Genomic DNA, 23,674 nt, shown 5'->3' with positions numbered 1-23,674 from the left:
GGTTGGGTCTATTATTGTGAATTTATCAATTCGAGCACTAAACAATACAGGATTGTTTTCAACTACAAACATGTTTTCAGTATCATCTTAATGGCACTGGTGAATGTAAATTGCAAATTTGTATTGGCAGATGTGGGAGCCAATCTCAGAACTGGAGCTGCAGCAGTGATTGCTAATTCTCAATTTTTCAACGCACTAGTGCACAATATGTTACATTCCACAACAACCTGCCTTGGTGTCCTCTCACTTAGCCAGATTCTGTCAAAACAGGTCTCTCCACATAGCCAGAGTGGTATTTGGCTGACTGGGTTTAGTGTTTTGATAACACCTGGTCAAGATGAACTATAGTTTGTTTCAACAAAATGCCCATTTAGTGAGATTAGTGAAATTTGTATTAAAGTGAGATGCTTGTACATTGATATGGTATTATTTGAACGTTTTTGAGGATTTGAGGAAATGCTTAGTTAGTGACATTAGTCACATTTGTATTTAAGTGAGAAACATTGATATGGTATCTTTTGGAGGATTTCAGGAAATGCTCAATTAGTGATATTAGTGAAATGATTTTAACTAATCCAAGATTATTCATGCAAAATAAGTATTATTCCGAGCACAAGCATTTATGCCTCTGGTTTCACAAAGACGCGAATTGAACTGCACAGATAAATTCTGTACTGTATAAAATTTCACTAATGATACATTTGCTAAAAGCATTTTGCTGTATGATGTTTCTATTCATGTATATTGTATGCTTAATGTTGTTTATGATATCATGTACTTTTGTTATAATGTTATGAAATGCAAGTCGCATAAATGTTATTTTGTCTGGACAGGCATTAATATAAGCTGTTTGCTTGTTTGCCGATGCAGTTTCTGAACAATATATCAGAAATAAATATGTTTAAACAGAATTTTCATATTACAAACAAACGCACACACACTTACATACATCTTAAATCGCGTCGCATTGTAGATATAGACTATAGCCCTTGAACAAAGGCTCATGCTTCAGTGGCTAATGCTAATTACCTGGCTCGTATCTCCCATCTTGCCATAGTGCAAAAGACCTTTTGGTCAGACTCTGGCTAAGTGAGAGTGGACCGACCATCATAAATTACTGCCAAGCGTTGCTCTGGTAGATGATGTGGAAACCACACTTCTTTAAGTCTTATCAAAGACGGATTGGAGGACATAATACACAATATCGTATAATTTTTCAATTTGTGAATGAGCACGAATCTCTGCTCTAATAATAGAAGAAATATACCACTTTCCTAACTCTGGCAAAGTGTAAACCAGAGCCTTGGCTCCAAATTCAGATAAATCAAAGAAAATAGAACATAGCGACTAAATAGCAGATCAGAAAGTGGCCGCACAGGTGTTCCTCACCACCTGTGACAAGTCCAATGCTGTATGGGGACAATACCTTTCGGACAGGTCAACGCATCTGCTGCATTTATGCAAGGCTCCCGGCCAGACCACCAAACTTGATGGCACAACATCAATTTCGGTGTCGTCACAGGTACAGATTGGACTAGCGATGGGCGTCAAGAAAGTGGGAAGAAATAAATTTCACCGATAAGACACGGTTTTGCTCTATCATTCCGATGACAAGACGTATGTTAATGCAGGAAGGTGAACGATCCGCGTTATAATGTGCGATGGAATGACTGCATAGGAGAGGAGATGCTTGAAATTGATAAGAATGTAAATACTGTGCGTTGTTCAAATGGTTCAGAAAGGTTATCATTAACGACAGAAAAAAATCTTAGTTGAAGTGTTTAGTAATCAGTGACCTAAAGTGAGTGAGTAAGTGTGAGTGTGTGCGTGCGTGAGTGACTGAGTGACGTTGCAACGGTATTATTGCCGTGATAGAGCGTCAAGACGAGACAAGTTACTTAACAATAGCCTAATCTACATCAATTCATGTAACTTCTTTGTTCCGTTCAAATTCGGCCGTCGGGAACTTCCACTGCAACGTTTTGAGTGGTATTCCCAATGTGTTCATATGTGTTCTCCACAACTGATCCTTGGTCCTCTCGTCTAGAGATATGTAGTTATCTTCGGGTTTCTTTTGAAGGCATCCAGTTGAACGTTCATCCTGCAATATGGAAGAATGACATAGTGATACCCATGGCATGTTAACCCCTCTATTATAGGCACCACACACAATTGATTCTACAGAAACACATTGATCTCCATGCTTTCCATTTTTTTAAAATAATATCAATTGTTGTACTTAATATCAAGATGAGAACGTCAAATAGGTTTATGCATTTTTTTAATCAACTTTAATCATCCCTTGTTTTACAAGTATCGCTATCAAAACAATCTAATAATAATAATGCTAATTTTTGCGCCTAGAATCCAGCACGATGCTGCTCTCCGGCATTACATTATTACCCCGAGGGAATTGTACTTTTAAAGCTGCTACTAAGCGCCTAGCGCGACCGTATAGGTTCGTACATCCGCTTCTCAGGTACCCATTTGAACAGCTGGGTGGACTGAGTGCAATATGGACGAAATGCCTTGCCCAAGAACACAAGACAGCATGAGACCCAGGTCACAAATTTTAGTGTCTCCACCGGGATTCGAACCCGGGTCTTTGGCGTCAGAGGTCAGCATGTTAACCACTACACCACTGTGCTCCACATCTACATTTGTGTGTGCTAGAACCAAGTCATACATCCCTGGAATCCTTCACCGAAATGTAAGTAAAAGCATGCATCAATGTACATCTAATTAACGGACGTTAAGTTTGAAATTTGAAACAAGCTCCATGTCAGATTGATGTATATTCTTAGACTTTTATTATTATAGGATATTTATATAGCTCACTAGTGCATGCTCAAGGCGCTGGTATTTTTCCCCTCGATCATTGGATGTCAATCTCACCGGCACATCTTATTATCAATCTCAACTTCCTGGGGATCATACAACTCTGGCTGCCACAAGGCGCACCGAGGTATTGAGGCTTTCCCATCCTTACGAGGTACCCATTTACAGCTGGATGGACTGGGACACATAGTCACAGTACTTTGTCCAAGTTCACTGCAGGTTGCTGTGCCTGCAACCGGTGTCTGCACATATTCATGTGGCCACAATCTGGTCATATACCAACGGATTCGTGGGTGGTTCTTTGTGTAGTGGTACCTAGATTCATACTGAAAGAGTCTGCACACAAAGACAATTTTACACAATGAGCGATCCCGGCTGCTCATGCCCGTTGATCACTAGCTTGATTCATATGCATCCACACGACAATTAACAATCTTGACGCAAAACGTAAAAATCATTTACACTTATTGTTGTCTAATACCATGACCCTCTATATCATTCACACATTACCTTCTGATATAAACGATTGATGTCAACAGAGCGATGACAGCTAAGATAAGAAGTACATCTAGTGTTGCTGCAACTGGCACTTCACGGTTTGAGTATCCTGATGTTGCTGGACACTCTGTACAACCCAGTTTGAGTGAGTGAGTGAGAGAGTGAGTGAGGTAAATTTATAGTCACATTGTCGATATTTCAGCCATATCGTGACTTAAAAGTTTTAAATTCATAATATATGCAATTAAATTATAAAACCTGTCAAGGAAATGACAGTAAAACAACTAGAATATCACAGTATAAAGAATCAAAACTAGCAGCTGTCTCTAAAATTGCATTTCAAATTAGGTCAGTACAGTATAGAAATGGGCTATAGATCGCCGACAACTGAAGGTAGATCACCATACTAGGGACCATTGGGACATACAGTACCTTTGCGACCTGCATGAACCCTAGCTGGAAATTTACACCATCCCTTCAGCCGGTGGCGATTGTAGGAAAATTTAGCTATAATTTAAACTAACACAAATACTACGTCAATACGGCATCGTCTTAAAATGACTTTTTCAAATCTGGACTGACAACCAAAGTAGGTGTAACCAATATAGGGTTTTATTTCATTCAATGCATGAATACCTTCTTGAGTATCCTACTTCTTTGCATTAGATCACGGATATAAGATCTAATAACGGCTTTACAATCAATATATGGAATACGAAGTGGTGTCACAGATTTGTTGAGTGCTGCCTTCGCAGTCCAACCCAGGTTCAGAACATAAATACGTGGTCAGTATTGCTTTATATATGTATGTGCAGCTGACTTGACATATGTCAGAAAGCTACTCTCAAGGAATAGTAAATGAAATGTACAATGAACCTTTGAAAATATTTATCTCGTCACCAAATTTGCATATACCCGTGAAAAGCCGGGTTAGGTTTTCAGCAACAGTACTCATGCCTGTTGTAAGAGGCAACTAACGGGATTGGGTGGTCAGGCTCGCTGACTTGGTCGACACATCGTATCCCAAATGCATAAATCGATGCGCATGCTGTTTATTAGTGGACTGTCTGGTCCAGGCAATATTATTTACAGACCGCCGCCATATAGCTGGAACTGTGGCCTTAAACAACAACCCAACCAACCAATTTGCATATGCATGTTGTGGAATCCAAATAATAAAAGAAAGAATTTTATTTCTTTTGATTTTAGTGTCTCACCTTGACATAGGGGCTTCATGAAGTTACCCTGACATCCTTCGGGACATTCCCCGCTGGATTTATCATTGGTTAGGGCGTCTTTACACTGACCACATCGTGACATGCAGTCATCCCCGTACATACCATCAACACATTCTGGGGAGTAGAGGAGATACATTTTCATCTTGCTGCTATGTTTCTTTGAGTGTCATTTTAGAAGTTGAGACGTACAATATAGGAAAAAAATTAAAGAATAACAACTTCTTTATTTCGTGAGTGCAACGTTTCGATACATATTCTCCTGTACCCTTGTCAAGTAGCAATAATACATGAAGAGGAGGAGATGTATATATATACTGAATGTAACAATGAAAAAATCGGTTCATTCGTTCTCTTCATGTATGAACAGTGGAGAACAGTGTTTATCATGCAATAAGACAGAACACGTTAACTTCCGTCACATTAAAAGTATATCGCAACTTTACAAAATGGTTCTTGAAACCCTGGCTGACATCCTTGTTGACATGTTCCATTGATCTTGTTAAAAGGCAGGTTTCCTTTATATTGGCCACACTCAGACTGACAGTGGTGTCCATGGCGACCGTCACAGCAAGCTGTAAAGATATGATAAACCATCAACAAAAAGACTAAGCGTTTCAATTTTACATGAATAATTAAGGATTATGTACCTACCCTGTGAACAGAGATCTGGCCACCATCCTGGCTGAAAGTCACAGACGTCAGTGCCCTGACAGTGACAACACTGAGACGCACAATTAGAACCATAACGTCTGTATGGGCATGATGCAGACAGGAACATGAGAACGTGTCAGTAAAAAAAACAGTTGTAATGTTACGTCCTGCGTGATAAGTTTATGTGACGTTTCTATTTTTTGACACGAGGTATTTCAAGAAGAAATTCAAAGGTGAGTGGGTGAGCTTATGTTTACGCCGCACTCAGCACTATTCCAGCTGTATGGCGGCGGTCTGTAAATAATCCAGACTGGACCAGACAATCCAGAGATCAACAACATGAGCATCGATATACTCAACTGGGAAACAATGACATGTGTCAACCAAATCAGCGAGCCTGACAACCCGATCCCGTTAGTCGCCTCTCGACGACAAGCATTGGTTAGTGAAGATCAATTTCTAACCCGGATCTCCCACGGGTAGATATTCAAAGGCATTTGGGGTATAACAACTGGGAAAAGAGTACATTCCTTCCGACCTACAGAAACCTATAATGCAGTAAGTCGAGACTGGAAAGACAGTCAGCCATGAACATAGTATATCCATTATATCTGTTGTTTCATTACGAGAACATATTATAAATCTGTTGCCTATAACTTCATTTTACACTAGGATCTCCCAGCTTGATGACATGTTACTGACAGGGATGTTTGAGGGTTGTATTTGCAATCAATCGTCTCAACTAATAGTCGATTGTAAGGCTACTAAAGTGCTACTTTACTCGAAAATCAATTTCAACAATAAAATTATAACATGTATCCATTAGTTTCAAAACTAAAACAATATATATGCACAAGTATGTTCATATGGCATTTATTGTTTGCATTAGTTCCATCCATATTTTGCACATTTACTGAGGGTCCTAATACCATAATAAAGCCTCAATGGCTTCAGTTCCTTGTAATATGACGTCACTGGTGCCAATTGATAAAGGAATGACGTCACTATGCTGCGTGAGACTTATTTCAAAAGTACCACTGTGTGGTTATTGCGTCTAGTTACCCAGACTATCGGTACTGCCTTAACCCTTATGGTGCATCAAGGCCTTCGTGATTTAAAAAAGTGCGCATTGAACAGAAAAAGGGATACAAAGTTCGTATATTTACATAATAGTGTGACCAAACTGTGCATCATTCATCTCGAGTTCGATTGAAGTTCCAACATCGAATCTGAAAGAGATGCACGCCCTAGCCATCGGAAAAAACCCTTTGTACTAAGTTTGCTTTTTTTTTTCACAAAATCGTAAATTCGATTACCCGAAAAGGACAAGAAAAGACAAGTAGGCTCCTTTGTCGGAAGTCCAGATGTCCAACAGTTTGTATCATTGTAAGCGATAATATGCAGCTGACAATTATGTCAAAATACCCTTCAGTGAGAATTAACAGTGAGTTTTGATCATACCTACTCTCTTAATTCATAGTTGAAACGTACAATATATCGTATATCGATGTATCTTTCGAAATCTGAACTTTTAATTGTGTTCTCAGATCACTTTGCTTTTTTAAAGTCACTGGTAAAATATGCAAACACAAACGCTGAAGTGAATTCTAAGCTACATTGCACAGCACGTATAAAATCACGTATCATGTATTTCGATTGTGTTATGCCCATTATATTACGTGTAATTTGAACTTCGGTAAATGCCACGTGAAAAATTGTCTGTGACAGCGATATCAAGTGTCTGAGAAAGCAAGCGAAATATATTAGGCGAACAATCGAGCATTAAAACAAAGAAGTATCACCATCTGAAATGAGTGGAATTAATGTGCAAATCAACGCAAAATAAGAATCTGCCACTCACAAACCCATAAGGCTATGTTAACCCACCAAATATCTGCACCTCGCACACCGTGAGATAATCGCTTGTCTGTATAGTGAGGTTGTTTCCTGTTAAGCTTGCTGTTGACATTTGACGTCAGCTATAGCAGGCGGGTATGTGTCCGTTTACCACTGGAAGCACAGCTGACCACCAACATATATCTTCATCCCTCTGTTTCTCTCCAGTACTGGTTTCAGTGTGACAATAGTTACTTCAAATATCAAATATTACATTTGAGTCAGCACCAGAACGAATCGCGACAAGTAAAAGGCATAGTAATAAATTGCATTTACAAGTAAAAGTTCATGTCTAGTTAAACATGATAGTTCCATTTATGTAAACAGTACGGATTTGTATTGCGAGACCCATACTCACGGCTCTGACGTAGATACAGCTTAACGTGTTGTATCTTGTCTGTGTTTGAGATGTTCAGGTACACAGCCCATGCTGGCTGTTGATCTCCTTCGGCGGTATTTTACATGTCAGTGGTTTACTATAGAAGTCGGTGGCAGCTCTGCCATCCACGCCGTACCTGGCGTCGTATCGGTGTTCTGTATTCCCTGTCCTCACGCTGTTTTCAATGTAAGAAGTACTCTGTGTGGCACTTCGTCCTAAGGCAATATTTCCTGAAGAAAGTGAAACGATGTACAAGATCATCCACATGAGACAATAGTGAGGAATAACGGCGGCAATTAATGTAGCTGCTCTTTAAAAATCCATCACAAGAATCAAATATGGAGTAAGGGTTACAGCAAATAAATACCATTTCGACAGGACTAAATATGATATGACTATTTTCTTTGCAACAACTGATTCTAACATTGTGCGCACATAGTCAAGAAACCTGCGCTTATACGTGTATATTCGCAATTCGTAATTGAAACATGTAGAAGAAACTAATACAAACATACTACTCAGCAATTTCAATTCCGGTTTGCAACCACTTCTTAAAGCATTTTGTTGTTCTTTCTGTGGCCTTCTCCAATGTGGCAAATAAACCAGGGAATTGAGACTCAGGAATATATCAGGGTGCGTATGAACGTTAAAACAAAATGACCACTACAAATTATGCCTCCCATTCATAGACAGTCATAGGTCATTAAGTTTAAGAAATCGTAGAGTTGAATTAACTTTCCAAGATATGATGGTACCGGAAAGAACTTGTTCCACACGTTGTTTTGCGATACTATTCAACAAGGACGTAAATGGATTTGTTCAAATGTGATTGCATTTTGCATTTTACGAAGAACCCGCTATACCACCATTTCTATATATTTCTATACATTATAGTATTAAGAATATGCTTCATAATTTAATGTTTATGTCTAGATATATAATTTCTGCCACGTAGGAAGCAGAATCTCTGTAAGTCTCCTTGGTCTGCAGAAGGGTGGTCTAGCTTTGCCTACTTGTGGTCTGTTGTAAGTTATACTACATGATATTTGTTTTAATATGGAATTGGTATGTGTTATACATAAACTGTGACCTGCTGTTGTACTGTTCTTTGTCGACAAACATTTAAATATAATTAATGTTTACTCAATCGGGATATGGCTACAATATAGACAATGTAATGTAAACTCGTAACTCACTAACTTAGTTCCGTGGACATAAACTATACTTTGGCCATATTGACTAGGATACAATCAGTACTTAGTCTGCGTGTCTAAGTGAGAGTAACATGCGACACAAAGGAGGTTTGGTCCTTACTTAATGTGTTTGTATCTATAGGTACATATAGGTTCTAAAAAGGACTTCGACCCATGTTTTAGGCAGAAAACACTTTGGCAAGTACTACAGACATGGATTTCTTCAATGCTTGAAATTGTTTTATCTAAACGGGACATAAGTTCGATCAACTTGCACATTGATACGAGTAATGTAAAATTCCAATACTCACGTCTCTGGCAATGGGAACCGTACCATCCTTCCTGACATCTGTCTGGATTGCCGACCTGGCTACAGGGAGTAGAGGGGAACACGGCACAGGCAGCTGCAGTGCTGCAGTGACACTCGGCAGCTGAAGAGATGAAGAAACAAGAAACCGATTTCTTGGTCTTAGCTTTTCAATTATATCTACTTTTAACATTTAAAAAACATCAGAAAAGAATATGTTTCACCTTTCCTGAGCACATCTTTCCTGAACATCTTGTTCAATGCCACTTAATATTTAGTCCCAGCTAATCATATCTTATATGACGTGTCAGATAGAACTGTTGTATGCATGATGTCATGGACTACAAGAAACATAGTACCAGATGCAGAGTTCATACTAATGGTAACATACCAACTACCAAAATACCCTATAAAATGTCCTACCAGTGAGTGTTCGAGTGATCGAGAAAACAACACCGTGGTCAAAACCACGCCATTGTGTTTGGCTTTGTTCCCGGGGATGGAACCTGCAACGAAACAATCATTAGCGTTCATTCTGCTCCCTGTCCATATTTCACATGACGACATGCTTGTATATATAGTCACACGGGGCATGCTTCTCCTTCTAATTTCATCTGGGTCGACTTTCTTAACTGAAAATCTCACTAAAGTTTACTGATTGCCAACATTGGTTTACTGGATGTGCACATGGGCTGATCTTGTTATGCGTACCCGGCCATTTAATACGACTTGTTTCTCGATCTCACTGAAACAATGTCACAGTAAAATACTACCCGGCAGGAATATTGTAATACATGGTAAATGTCCATGGCTGGATGAATGCACACTCAGAGTTCAGAGAAGTTACCTATTTTTTATCCTCTCTGCTGACTTGATGTACAATTGGTTGTATATGTGGGACGTGCAGAACAGTTAATGTATATACCTTCATTGTTGTCTCAGGTAATTATAAATGGCAATTTTGTAAGACTTATTGGGATATTTCAGTTGCACGCACGCCATACTCATGAGGCAACTTGCGACTGCACAGATGGGTCCAAATGAGGTACTAGTACATAAACATAACATCTCCGTTTGCTAATGAGGCCTGTTTAATTTGCATATTTGATATCATACTTTGTTATGGACATGTGCTATAAATGCTTCTGTTATTATTACTGGAATGTTGAGGAAATGTGATAAAATGCAAACCCAGAATAGCCAGAGATAATAGATGAACATTTATTTAGTATGTAGTGTTTTACTATTGCTCCGTGGGTCGGGCTGGCCATGCATACGTGGAGGAATTGTTACCTACTCCTTGTCAACTATGGGGGTTGGGTGAAAGGAAGTTCTGTCTGATAGCGTCTTGGGTGTCGACTGTCGGGTTGCAGTATTTTCAACAGATGACAGTGGATTTGAGTCCTAAAGTACCGTCGTAAATAAACAAAAACTATTTTTTCGCATTTATATCTACAATTTATGTAGTTAATATGTGAAAATGTGAAATATCTGTTAAAATAAGTTCGGCCTAAATACAGTCTCAGTGGTAGCATTGGCGGATCCAGAGGGTGGGTTCAGGGGTTCGAACCCCACCCACCCCTTTGAAAATGACTTAAGACCACATTGCAGATTTTATTTTTCCGTTGGCGGAGCCAATTGGGGGTGGGGTGCGTGGGGGAGTTTGAACCCCTGAACCCCTGAAACCCACCCACCCACCACCCACCCCCTTCAAAATTCCTGGATCCGCCCATGGGTAGGGAGATAGGAAGCGTAGAAACAGGACTTTACTGTAGAGAGATTAGTGCAGAAATGAGCAATGCAGTTCTTTTTCTAAGTCGAAAGCGACTTATTTGTGACAGACCATGGCTTTATGCAAATTAGTTTGCGAATATATTGTATTACAAAGGAAACTTTTTTAAATGCCCATTTTGACATTAAAATTAGCTTCATTATAAACGATAGCTGACGTAAAAATAATAACTTTAAGACTGCAACTGTTAAGGACGAAGCTACCCTGGAGTCTCACTATCACTATGAAAAGAAACAGGTAGGAGGGGTCGTCTCAAAAGCAATACCAGGACGGGGCCGGTGTCGCAGACGGTGGTAGGGGTCGGGCTAGGGGATAGAGATATCCGCTAAGATGATATAATCCTTTAGGAGATTTAAACTGGGTAAGTAAACGGCATGTCATCACAATTTACAAATAATATCCAGTCCTGTCGATCTTCGGGTGGTCATGTCACCTATATATTTTTAGACATTTAATACGATGGCTAATTTATGCTTTTCTATGGGTATCATGCACCTTTACATATCTCAACATAAACTTTATGGAAGAAGAAAACGTAAGATGTTAATCAATAGATGAGACATATACAACGCACATGAAAAAGCATAAAATATCTTTGAGATGACCCCTTGTGCCTGTATGCAGCACATGCATTTCATGCCAGGTGAATCGACGGTCCGTCTTCATACCTGGCTGAGCGACCTAATTGCCATCTATATTCTGATCTATTGTTTTCAGCAGCTATTCGTATTTTTCTAGGTTTTGACCGATCTTACGAGTAAACATGCTTTTCTGGATATTCTATTAAGCATCCTACTGAACGCTCAGTTAGGCGGATGATGGTTATTTCGACATATGCTATTTGTAATTATGTACATTTTAGGGATACAGAGTAATAGCCTAAAACAGTTGGGTTTTTTCTATTTCCGACAGTACTTTAGTGTTACGTCTACTTTTACATGTGGTTACGTTGACGTAAGTAATATATGAAACATTAAACACGTTCACTTTTGACGACGCTCGGAATACAAACAATATTTGTCATGGAATATGCACTGATTATATAACTATTGACTGGTTCACAAGTTAACAGTAGGGTTACGGCCTAATCCGCCGAATTTTGAACAACCAGCAGTGCCCGTCCGTCGAATCATGCTTGAGTGGTTCTGTGCTAATCGGTCGAATTTCAGACTGCGTTAACACACTGGGAGAGTCTAAGTTCATTAATTAAGGGGTCGGCTTGTATTGGGCTAAAACCTTGACCCTGATGCAGCGCTCTGCCTGTTCTGTAGAAACACAGATGAAGACGAGTTCCATGTCCTCCTTGTATATCCTAGGTATGAGGAGGAGAGCAGACAAAAGTATCTACCAGAATAGTAAAGAAAGCAGCCATTTTTTTTATAAGTTTGTAGGACCGCTAGCCAACCAAAATGAAAAACTTACCTTATTTGGAGCAATTTTTATAACAAAGATATGTGAGAGAATTGAGAGACTCTACCGAGACTCTACTACTTTGTATAACTTACATTATTATACTCCCCAGGTTTATGCACCAAGTCTAAATTACTACTCGAGAAGTTTGAACATCACGAACTATATATTTCTCCTTATGAATGCATTTTATTTAATACATCAATTTCAATTTTGTACAAAAGTAAAAACATATAGAGTCCAAACATATATTTAATGCATCAATTTCTCCTTGTATCATATGAGTAGGCAAAGATATATACTGTACAAAAGTACAAAAAAATACATAGAGTCAAACCATCCAACACCCCTTGCGTCTTTTTTTTGGTATGATCCAATGTTTTGATAACATAACTAATTCATAGCTAAGATCACAGTGCCGATCCGTCGAATGCATTTTACTACTCTGAAATCAGAAATTCGACGGATCGGTACGCGACCAACAGTATCGAGGTTCGCTGCTGGTTTCATATGTTCAAAGCAATTATTTCCTAAATGAGTACAGATGTGTCCATGTACATTACGAGAAAAGCAGATACCTATGTCAAGTACCATGGACGAAACAGGTCTCAAGAAATACATCTCCACCTCAATACAATTCGCAATGCAATGCAACATAGAATAGCCTTTGTTCGACTACTTGCAAAAAATGAATTCTCATCTCACAGCTACTTAATAAACAAGTGTCGAATATCGAAACAGCGTGATAGAATTGGTTTCAACAACATGAGCGTATGTTTTATTTTTGAAATGGCTAGAGTGCTCCAGTTTGAATGATACTGTTTCTTCTATATTTCAACGATGTGACGGCGATCACCTCTAAAACACATTGTTGTATTTGAAAATGAATGTATGTGGCCACCACGTTGGTGGTGAGTAACTAACGTGTTCATCATCAATTAGTTTAGCGGAGTGAATGCGATATGGTACACAGTACAATTTTGAACCACACAAAATCCAAAGACACGCCCATGCACCAGGTCCATATTGGCAAACTGACAGTAGACACGTTCGCATTCTTTTGTAACATGACTTCCGCTTTCATCATAATTTTATCTCTTTACCATGAAATACCGTAATGGACATTACCGCAATCTCCCAGTCATGTGTTATTGTTCGAATTTTATTCAATGAAAATGCTAGCCGTGTATCATGTTTCCTCATGGAGAAACTCTTTATTGTGACATTTCTATAACTGACGGTGTAGTCGCGAATAACTGCAATACTGCTGATGTGGTTTTAAACAATATTTACTCACGACCGTGATATATATTTGCAGCTTCCATACACAGTGTTATTTTTTCTGTTTTTTGGACATTCATGTACACAATTTCATTTGGTAAAATATGAACATGTTGAGGGTTTTCATTTTGTGTACACGGGAAACTGTAACAACGTGAGGGACATGTTTATGCTGCATTAAGTGTTCGTGTTTTTCCTCACATGCAGGTATCTTCCTATCTAAATATTCAGGAAGATATCTGTACTCGCAATAGCAAAATAAATACGCGTACATAAAACATGGACGTTCTTAGGGACGGATCGTAAATAAAGTCATTTAAGGAGAGGCTAATCATTGACGAATGAGAGATGCAAAGCTGTTAACAAACACAGCTGAATGGTACTGGTAGTGATAGTGTATAGCCGTTTTTTTTATTTATGCTCCCATGGAGTAAGAACGTAAGTTGCTATTTCTAGTTATAAACATCATACAGTCAAACACCGTTATGTCGAATACGAAGGTGTTACGACGTAAATTGTAATAACGCGGTAAAATGTAATAAACTGCGGCAAATTGTAATAACACCGCGGTAAATTGTAATACCGCGGTAAATTGTTATAAAAACTGCGGCAAATTGTAGTAACTTAAACTGCGGCAAATTGTAATAACCCCTGTGGTAAAATGTAATAAAATACATTTCATTGCCTATTATGCAAGGAAACATTCATGATGTTAAAATGTGAGACCAATTTACGTCGTAACAGACACGCTTAAATATATAGTTGCAAGGGGCATGTTTCTCCTAATTTCAACTGGGTTGACTTTCCCAACTGGAAATCTCACTGACATTGGGTTGCTGAACGTACTCTTGGGATAAAACCCCTGGGGTGATCTCGTCATGCTTACCCAGCCATTTGATCTGACCTCTTTCCCCGATATCATGGAGACAATGTCACAGTAAATACGAACCTGCCTACAGGAATACTATAACACATGGTAACTGTCCAAGAGTAATAACACACACGTCATGCACATACAGTTATGTCTATTATTGTTCTAGTTGATTTGACATTTTTGAAAACTTATTGGGATATTTTGGCTACACACTCACTAAACCCAAACGTGGGGCTGCACAGACTTGTCTGTGAAACAAAATATATGACTAAACATAGTCTGAATAGTTTCACTTGCATCTTCCCTATCGTTGTGTTTGTTATGAACGCATGTTTAACTTGTATTTTTGATATTATCACTTTGTTACGGGCATGTGTTATATGTGCATCTTTCCTATTGTATTGGGTATCGACAGTGTAATATTAATACTAGGAGATGTTAAGATAGCAATTTCACAACACTATACGGCTAGATTGGTCGACAATTGCTGACAGCTGAAGCGATGATGTAGATCCAGCTAGGGGCCATGCAGGAAGCAAATGCACTCTAAGTCCCCATGGCCCCTATAGTTTGGCATGAAATGCATGTGGACCCGGTTTTTTGTAAATATCTCTTCATCCAATGACCCAATCGATCTCAAACTGTGCAAGTGGATGTTTTGTCAGACAACCTAATCATATTGTAAATCACCGATTTTATGCATTTGTATTAAAGAATCTGTCTATGTAACTGTCAACAAAATAATCAGCAGAACGCAGAATGCTTGCAGAGGGAGGGAGCCAATGACCTGTAACAGCGGCAGTGTTGGGTCATAAAGGTCAATGCACGTGCAGTTCATGATAGTTACCTGTGCACTGCACAGTGATAGACCATTTGGATCATTCACATTGACTACTTCTAGCTGTCATCATGAAAGCTTATTCAGATGATGCTAAACGTTTAATTAGAAATGTGTTGAATATTTTTTTAAAAGAGAGCAAACGTAGCAATCGATTTATAAGGTGTCGGATTACATGAAACGTACAACTTTTGCTCTTGGCATAAAAAAAGAACATCGTGCTAAAAATTGTGACAAATAAACCAACAACCAATAAACAAAACCTTGTACAAAAGGTAGGCATCCAACGTTAGATTCTTTTGACATCAGGGGCATCAGAGATGTCATTCGCCGGCTATTTGCTAGAAATGAACACCTGTCCACAAGAAAGTTAAAACACATCCTTGCAGAGGATCACGACATTAATGTTTCTAGGGTTATGCTAAGCAAACTACTGCTCACATTTGGATACAAGTACAAGAAGGTAGCAAACCAGAATCTTGTAATGTGTGAGAGATCTGATATTGTGAAAATAAGGTGTAACTATCTGAGAGAAAATTAAGCAGGCAAGAGAGGATGGGTTCGAACCCATATATCTGGATGAGACCTGGGTCAATGCAAACCATACTGCTGCCAGACAGTGGCTACCCACTGATCCCAGTGATGGTAGGAAAATACCAACAGGCAAAGGTGAACGTTTAATCGTTCTTCATGCTGGATTCCCACCGTGGATTCCTACCTGGGTGTGTTCTGGTATTTCTGTCAAAGAGCACAGATGGTAGGGACTATCATACAGAAATGAACTCAAGGGTTTTCACACAGTATGTTGAGGAACAATTGTTGCCAGCTCTGCCTTACAAAGTCTTGTTGTCATGGACAGTGCTCCCTATCACAGTGTTCGAGATGCAAACAATAGGTGCCCAACTTCCAATACAAAGAAGTCAGATATGCAGCAATGGCTAACAAATAACAATATACAATGTTCAATTAAGGCCACTAAACCACAGTTGTACTCTTTGATTAAACCTAACAAACCTCCACCCACATATAACATTGACAACATGCTACGCCAACACGGCCATAATGTCTTGAGATTACCACCGTACCACTGTGATCTCAACCCAATCGAACTTATCTGGGGACAAGTGCATAATAAGTAATAAGGATAAAAGTACAGTGGCCCGGAAAATCAATCATTCAAGTTGAATGATGTCAAGCACATTGTCAACACTGCTATATGTGACATTGACATTGCACGCTGGCATGCATGTGTTGAACATGTCAAGAAGGTGGGGAAAGAGTACTGGCTCAAAGATGGCTTGAAGGAGGAAACAGTTAATCCAGTTGTCATTCGTCTGGACACTGATGACTCCTCTGTGGAAGAATGGAGTGAACTTGATGAAGTTTAATTCTGTTATTATATTTACAGATAATAATAGTATCCAGCCAGATATGCTCAAAGAAATATAACTTCTTTTAACAGTGACAGCACTGACTAGTTCGAACGACTTATAGTGTAACATGAAACACTCATTTCATATAAAATTATCATGAAAATATAAATATTAATTATCTATATGCTTAAAGCTATTAGCAATGCATTGCTTAATTTGGAATGTGAACGACATCAAAACATAACAATTTTGTCTTCATTCTTCAATGAGTGTGCATGATTGTGTATGCTTGTGTCCGAGGGAACAGGGCTTTAACAGTTGTTGAGTTCTAACCATAGGTGGTCCGATTAATGATTTAGTGTAAATATACTTTCTGTGTTCTTTAAATGCATTTCAACTTAGGTACTGCATAAACAAAATATGACATTAACATTACAAATTTAAAGATTTTAACCTACAGAATAATTCTCACTAATGGGTTTTGTGGTTAATGTTGAACAACTCAGAGGAACAAACTCCGTATGATGGTTAACAGTTGGCACCCACCTTACCCTATTCACGACCTGTGACACCTCTTCATACCTGGCACGTGCATAACTGACCTACATTGACGAACGTTGACCTTTATGACCCAACACTGCCACTGTAACAGGTCATTGGCTCCCTCCCTCTGCAAGCAATCTGCGTTCTGCTGATTATTTTGTGTAGACACTTACATAGACAGATTCTTTAATACAAATGCATAAAATCGGTGATTTACAATATGATTAGGTTGTCTGACAAAACATCCACTTGCACAGTTTGAGATCGATTGGGTCATTGGATGAAGAGATATTTACAAAAACCGGGTCCACATGCATTTCATGCTAAACTATAGTATGGTGATCTACCTTCAGTTGTTGGCAATCTATAGCCCGTTTTACATTGTCTTGTTATTTCTAGTTTTAGTTTTAGATTTAATTACTAGTTTTAAATGGATATCTGTGATACACTAGTAGTTTTACTGTTCTTCGTCAACAGGCTTCTATTTTTAATTTTATTGATCTATAATATAATCAATAACTGTTCTCGTCACGAAATGGCTGAAATATTGCCGATGTGACGATAAATATTTACATACTCACTCACGACACTACACTCAACGAGCAAGTTAAAAATTCGCCCCATCAATACATAATGTTAAAAGTACCCCCGCTCTTTTGACCAACCAGGTTTTACTTTGTAGTATTATTAGAATACGAGGAGGATTGTTAGCAGTTCATCGTCCATTTGTGTCAGAGAGCTTCCGCTTACTAGCGACCTACACCCCGATCTAGATCACCAGTCTAACCACCATGAGTACTTTCTGTAATATTATTCAATGGAACTGCAGAGACTTTAGAATAATCTAAATTAAATACATTTATTAATATGAGACATTAAGACATCAGCATTTGTCTTCAGTGGTGGCACAGTCACTAGTGCTACTGTCATTGGATCCAGAACCATATCATTCAGGTTATCAAATGCCAGTTTAAAATTAACAGCTCTTAAATATTTAAACAGCCAGTCTAAAAAGTTAAATGTGTTTTCTGACTCCCTCTCTTGTCTTCAAGCCATTGACAATTTCTCCTTTAAACATTCACTTTGAATCGAAATACTTGAATTGTATAATGATCTGGCTACTGGCCAATACGACATCGTGTTTTGTTGCTTACTCAGCCACGTTCGGATTACTGGTAACACAATGGCTGATGCTGATGCTGCTGCTAAAGCAGCTTTCAACAAACCTGTGACACAACTCCTTATCCTTTATAGTGATTATAATCATATTATCAGATGTTACATCCTTGATCTGATGCAAAAGCAGTGGATACCCAGGTAGGGGTAAATAGGTTGTATCAGTGAGTTTAGTTTCACGCCGCACTCAGCAATATTACAGCTATATTGCGGCGGTCTGTAAATAATCGATTTTGTACCAGACAATCCAGTGATCAACAGGATGAGCATCGATCTGCGCAATTGGGAACCGATGACATGCGTCAACCAAGCCAGCGAGCCTGACCACCCGATCCCCTTAGTCGCCTCTGACGACAAGCATGGGTTACTGAAGATCAATATTCTAACCCGGACCTTCACGGGTCATAGGCTGCCTGAAATCAATCCAACTCTCGGTTACAACTACTTGGTATGTCAGTCTAGAATTAAAGAGGTCGATGCCTCTCGAGATACACATACGAGTAGTTACTGAGAGGATGAGGATCCTAGTTTTGTATCACCTGTGATGAGAGAGTTACAGTCAAGCACGTCTTGCTTGACTGTTGAGTTTTTCATCTCAAGGGACATATTTCAAAGTGAACACAGTAAAGAATCATTTTAGCAATGTTGGTTATCCTTTAATATTTTCATTTTTCAAAAAAATTGAATTATTAATGAATTTTGATGTGAATGTCTTCTTTTATATATTTGTAGGATATGATTATGAACTGAGGTTGATAGTGGCTGTGTCCTTGATAGGGTTGAAGCATTGTAAAAATATTGTCCCCGGAGAGAGACCATGTCATTCAAATTTCAAAAAGTGTTGAATAATTGTTCATTTTAATATCTGGCTAAACCTTCGACAACCGCCTGTAACTGGTGAAAGGTGTAAATCCGTCCGGGGAACCATGTAGTCAGCAGAGGTACCGTAAGTCCCCATGGTCCCTAGTATGGTGTCCTTAACTGTGTTACTGTCGAGTATTTTTATCCCCCGCAACTCCGTGCGTCCGTCCGTGCACATTTGTCTTTTCCGGAGCAAAACTCTAAAACCATTCAATATTTCTTCACCAAACTTGGCACATAGATAAATCTGGTTGTCTACTGGTGCCTTTTGGTAGTTTTGGATTTCTGAATAAAATATTTGTTTGCGTTTCCATGGCAGCAAGTTTGACTTAGACTGAAATTGGTGGTAGTGCTCTTTTCCGGAGCAGAACTTAAAAACTGTTCACTGTTTCGTCACCAAATTTCATACATAGGTAGTTCTATTGGTGAACTGGTGCCTTTTGGTAGTTTGGGATTTCTGAATAAAATATTTTTGCGTTTCCATGGCAACAAGTTTGACTTAGACTGAAATTGGTGCTAGTACTCTTTCCGGAGCAAAACTTTGAAACCTTTCAGTACTCTCCTTCCACTTAGCTATACTCACGCCAAAACATTTGACATAATCGTAACTCGTAGACATATTCTTGAAGAGTATTGTGCCATTGCAGGGGATGTTGATCACTTTGCCTTCTTGTTATGTAAAATGTCAAATACCCAGTTGTAATGTTCTATAACGAATTTTAAAGACAAATATGTGAAATATTGCCAGTTGTTCTTTTTCTGTCCATCGATGACAGTTTTAAAATTTTCACGACATGGATGAAATATTGCTCACTCACTCACTCACTCGTGACGTAAAATATTGCTCACTCACTCACAAACTCTATCACTCACTCACTCATGTTCGAAGCAATAATCTGCTAAATGTATGTACATGTGCCCATGGGTATTACGAGAAAGGTAGAAACATATAACTGAACGAAACAGGTATCCAGAAATACATCTTGTTATCAACAAGATTCACCGTACATTGCAACCGAAAATAGACTCAGATCACCATGACACAACCGCTCTGACAATATACAATAACTCAAACTTCGGACGCTATGTAAACATATTACATGAGCGATAATAGCAAGGTTGAAGTACATATATTCAACATATGTAACATAGTTATGTTAAAACATATATATGAGACATAAAAATATCAAGCTGCAAATGTATGATAGACATGTACAAGCTTATTGATACTCACCAGTGTCTTTCCAAATTTGACAAATTCAGTGAAACACAACCGGGAAGGAAATTGTGGCAAGGCGTCCTCGCCACCTGGTGTGTGTATTAACATGTATTTCGTTAAAGTTGATATTACATCCGGATTGTAGGTTGCCTCCTTTTTCAATGTGGTGAAAATGTACTTGGTGTCTCTGCAGGATTTGCTCAAGTAAACATCACTTGTTATTATCTAATATTGGATACTTATTATCTCTAAGTACACAAACAGTTTATCATCCTGGGTTTGTAATTATTGAATGAAGCTATGTAGTCATTATCATGTATCTGCCTCTTTAAACTCATATATTTCATAACAGAGTGAGTGAGTGAGTTCAAAGTTTACATCGCATCGACAATATTACAGCCATATAGCGATGAAAACAAGGTAATCAATTTAAAATATCTGTCGACAAAGGACAGTAGTTCATAATAGAGGGTGTGTGAGTTTAGCGAAGGGAATTATCGAGGAAAGAGACTAGTGGGATTAATCTCAGCACCGTATCGTAAAATACAGCACCTATCCCTAAATCTATAACTAATTTGTTATGAATGATATTTAAGTGTCGATTAGTGTGCACGCCCTGGTATCACCAGTTGGGCCTCGATAAATGATAGGAATGCTTAAGTGGGCATGTATAGTGCTTATGGCAAGTCACCATCGGGGTGAAACTGGGATCCTTGCACAAACCCAACCTAGGACAGAAAACGAACATGCCGTACAGGACAAAGACAGCCCTGTCCTAATTTCCATATGAATAATTCACTTGTATTATGCTGTAAAATTCCGCTCACACAACAGAAAAGAACTCGATAGCAAATAACTGTGTCATTGTGAGAATTACTATTGGCCCTTTTTTGTAAACATCCCTGTTGTGGAAAGCCACATGCAGATGTTACTCTTGAATGCACTCATCTCAACCTGAAAACCCATCGAGGTCCCTTCGACATTTTCACACAGGAAGTATAACCTCGTGGACGGATATTTGAAATGAAAACAGAATGAAGACCCACTTTGAAAGCTGTGAAGGAAGGCAAATTCGCTTTACACTAAGAAATACAATATTTTCAGCAACGCCAAGGTGGAATCTAATTCCGATTAAGATTTCTGTGTCAAATTCGTGTTTTCGACAGATAATTTACAGGAATATTAAAGGACATTGTAACAACATGATACTGCTTCTAATAAGTGGGGAATGTTGAACTGTCTAAGGCTACGTTTTGGGTGAAAATGAAACACAAGTGAAAATGAAAGAATAACTACATGTCAGAAATTTCACTTATTTCAACTCCATTCGTTCAGTGAAACAATATTATTTTCAAGCAAGTCAGCTTCATCACCATAATCCTTGCTTATAAAACGATAAGGTATTAGGATTATGGTGTTTATAAAGTAATAACTCATAACTCTTTCATGATTCCTGCTGATAACGTTGTCATAAAATAATCGCATTAACTGGAATTTACATTTAGTTGTATTTACAAAGCTTTAGGTGAGGGAAGTCATTTGTATGACAATGAACACCATATTATTATAACTTGCCGCCTGAATTGAACGACTCATAATACGTCTTCCTGACAGATGTCAGAGCATTATGTTAATCGAGGAGGCAACTATGAAATGTATCATACTGTTGTCAATGACAACTGTGCATACATGTATTTCTAAATGCTTGGATCCAAAACAAGTAGGCCGTAGGCCAACAGTTTCTCATAAAAATATACTACTCACACTTTGCTAAGGATCACAAAAATTCACAACTTTACTTAAACGTAGATTCATAATTTAAAATTGTATCCATTTAAAACTGGACAAATGATAATGTGGTAACCCCTCTTTAGGCAGACAGTCACTTTAATCTAACCTTATGCACTTGATACATGAATAACTATCAGAATGGTTTTCATGGCACCAATCAACCATTTTGTAATCATGGAACGTGTCAGTGACACGTACACAACAACTGTCAATAGCATGTATGGGTTCCACATATGAAATGACATACTGAAACCTAGGATCCATGCTTACAATAAGCTTAGATATTTGAACCAAATTTGACCCCGCATCATAGTTTTCTGTTGAATCCATGATTTGATCCTTAGCATAGTGTGAAGAGCATATATAAGGATTCATAAATGTTTCGTATATTTTACTGATGGGCATACGTCACTGATAACGAGATATCATAGAGCCAAACAGGCAAACTAATATTATTTACTACACGAACAATTTTACTCATACAGTTATATAATTCCTGCTGACATGGTATATAATTGAGTGTGCATGTGAGAAGTGTAAAGCACGTGTCCTGATAACGTCTACACATATACTGATGCCTTAGTTGATTACATTTGAAACACTTAAAGACTGGCTGGGGTGTATCATGTGAAGACACACTAAACCCCTGATATTGCTATTATCAGTTAGCTTAATCCATGTATAAGGCACCCGGCGTTTGGGTTACTGTATGTCGTTAGAGCGGTTATTTCGTTCATGGTACTCGAACTTCGTTCATGTGTCTCTTACTTCTCGTAATATACTACCCATCAAAAGTGTAGCCTCACTAGTGTAAATGTAGCCACTTACTTCAGTCAACCTATCTAAGCTAGATTTTGGAAAATATTTTATATAGTTTAAATGTACTGTTTACACATGAACTGATGTATTGTAAAACGAATTCGTAACGCTGAAAAGGGTATTGTCATGAGTTCAATGAATGATGAAACTTAGTGAAAATTGGTGAATTCTTACACCAAAACGCAGCTGTGCACATGCAGGATATTGGCACATGCATTTCAGCAATTTGATGCATGATCCTCGTCATCCCCAAAGTTAGTATAGAAATTCATCTTTGATGTAACCACATATATGCTGGACAAAAATAGTTAGGGATATATGTAAATTTTTAAATTTTGAATAATGATCTATTTATTCATTGACACGCTGATAAAAGATAAATCATAATAAAAAACAATATCACTAACTTATTTTGTCCAGTATATATGCATAACATATAGTGAGTGCTTTAAGTGAGTCTAAACTTTTGATAGGTAGTATATGACAGGTTATACGTGTTTATTGAACATAACATGTTAGTGAACATATCATCTGAACACTTTCACTTGCATTTGACTGTTTCACCTGCTGTCGATGCTATGGACATTTTGTTATTATCATTTTGCTATGGACACTTGCTATAAATGAAACATACATCTTTATGGATGGCAACTTCTTGTTATTGCATAAAGCGACGTTTCGGAGTAAAATCTTACAC

At 38.3% G+C, this 23,674-nt stretch overlaps 2 long non-coding RNA genes across 2 annotated transcripts; both read right to left on the bottom strand.

Moving 5' to 3' along the window:
- Window positions 1-7,595: 7,595 nt before the first annotated feature.
- LOC124271105 lies at window positions 7,596-20,542 on the bottom strand. Its single transcript, XR_006896945.1, has 4 exons — window positions 20,383-20,542; window positions 9,424-9,506; window positions 9,005-9,124; window positions 7,596-7,730 (listed from the first exon to the last, which is right to left on the bottom strand). It is a non-coding gene; the product is annotated as an uncharacterized LOC124271105 (long non-coding RNA).
- Window positions 12,024-12,618, bottom strand: LOC124271106. Its single transcript, XR_006896946.1, has 3 exons — window positions 12,592-12,618; window positions 12,325-12,329; window positions 12,024-12,091 (listed from the first exon to the last, which is right to left on the bottom strand). It is a non-coding gene; the product is annotated as an uncharacterized LOC124271106 (long non-coding RNA).
- Window positions 20,543-23,674: the final 3,132 nt, after the last annotated feature.

Source organism: Haliotis rubra, unplaced genomic scaffold, assembly GCF_003918875.1.
Source record: "Haliotis rubra isolate DU_JTF1 unplaced genomic scaffold, ASM391887v1 Scf1571, whole genome shotgun sequence".
NCBI lineage: Eukaryota > Metazoa > Mollusca > Gastropoda > Lepetellida > Haliotidae > Haliotis > Haliotis rubra.
Note: the sequence above shows the minus strand (reverse complement) of the source record. Positions and strands in the feature narration are given on the sequence as shown.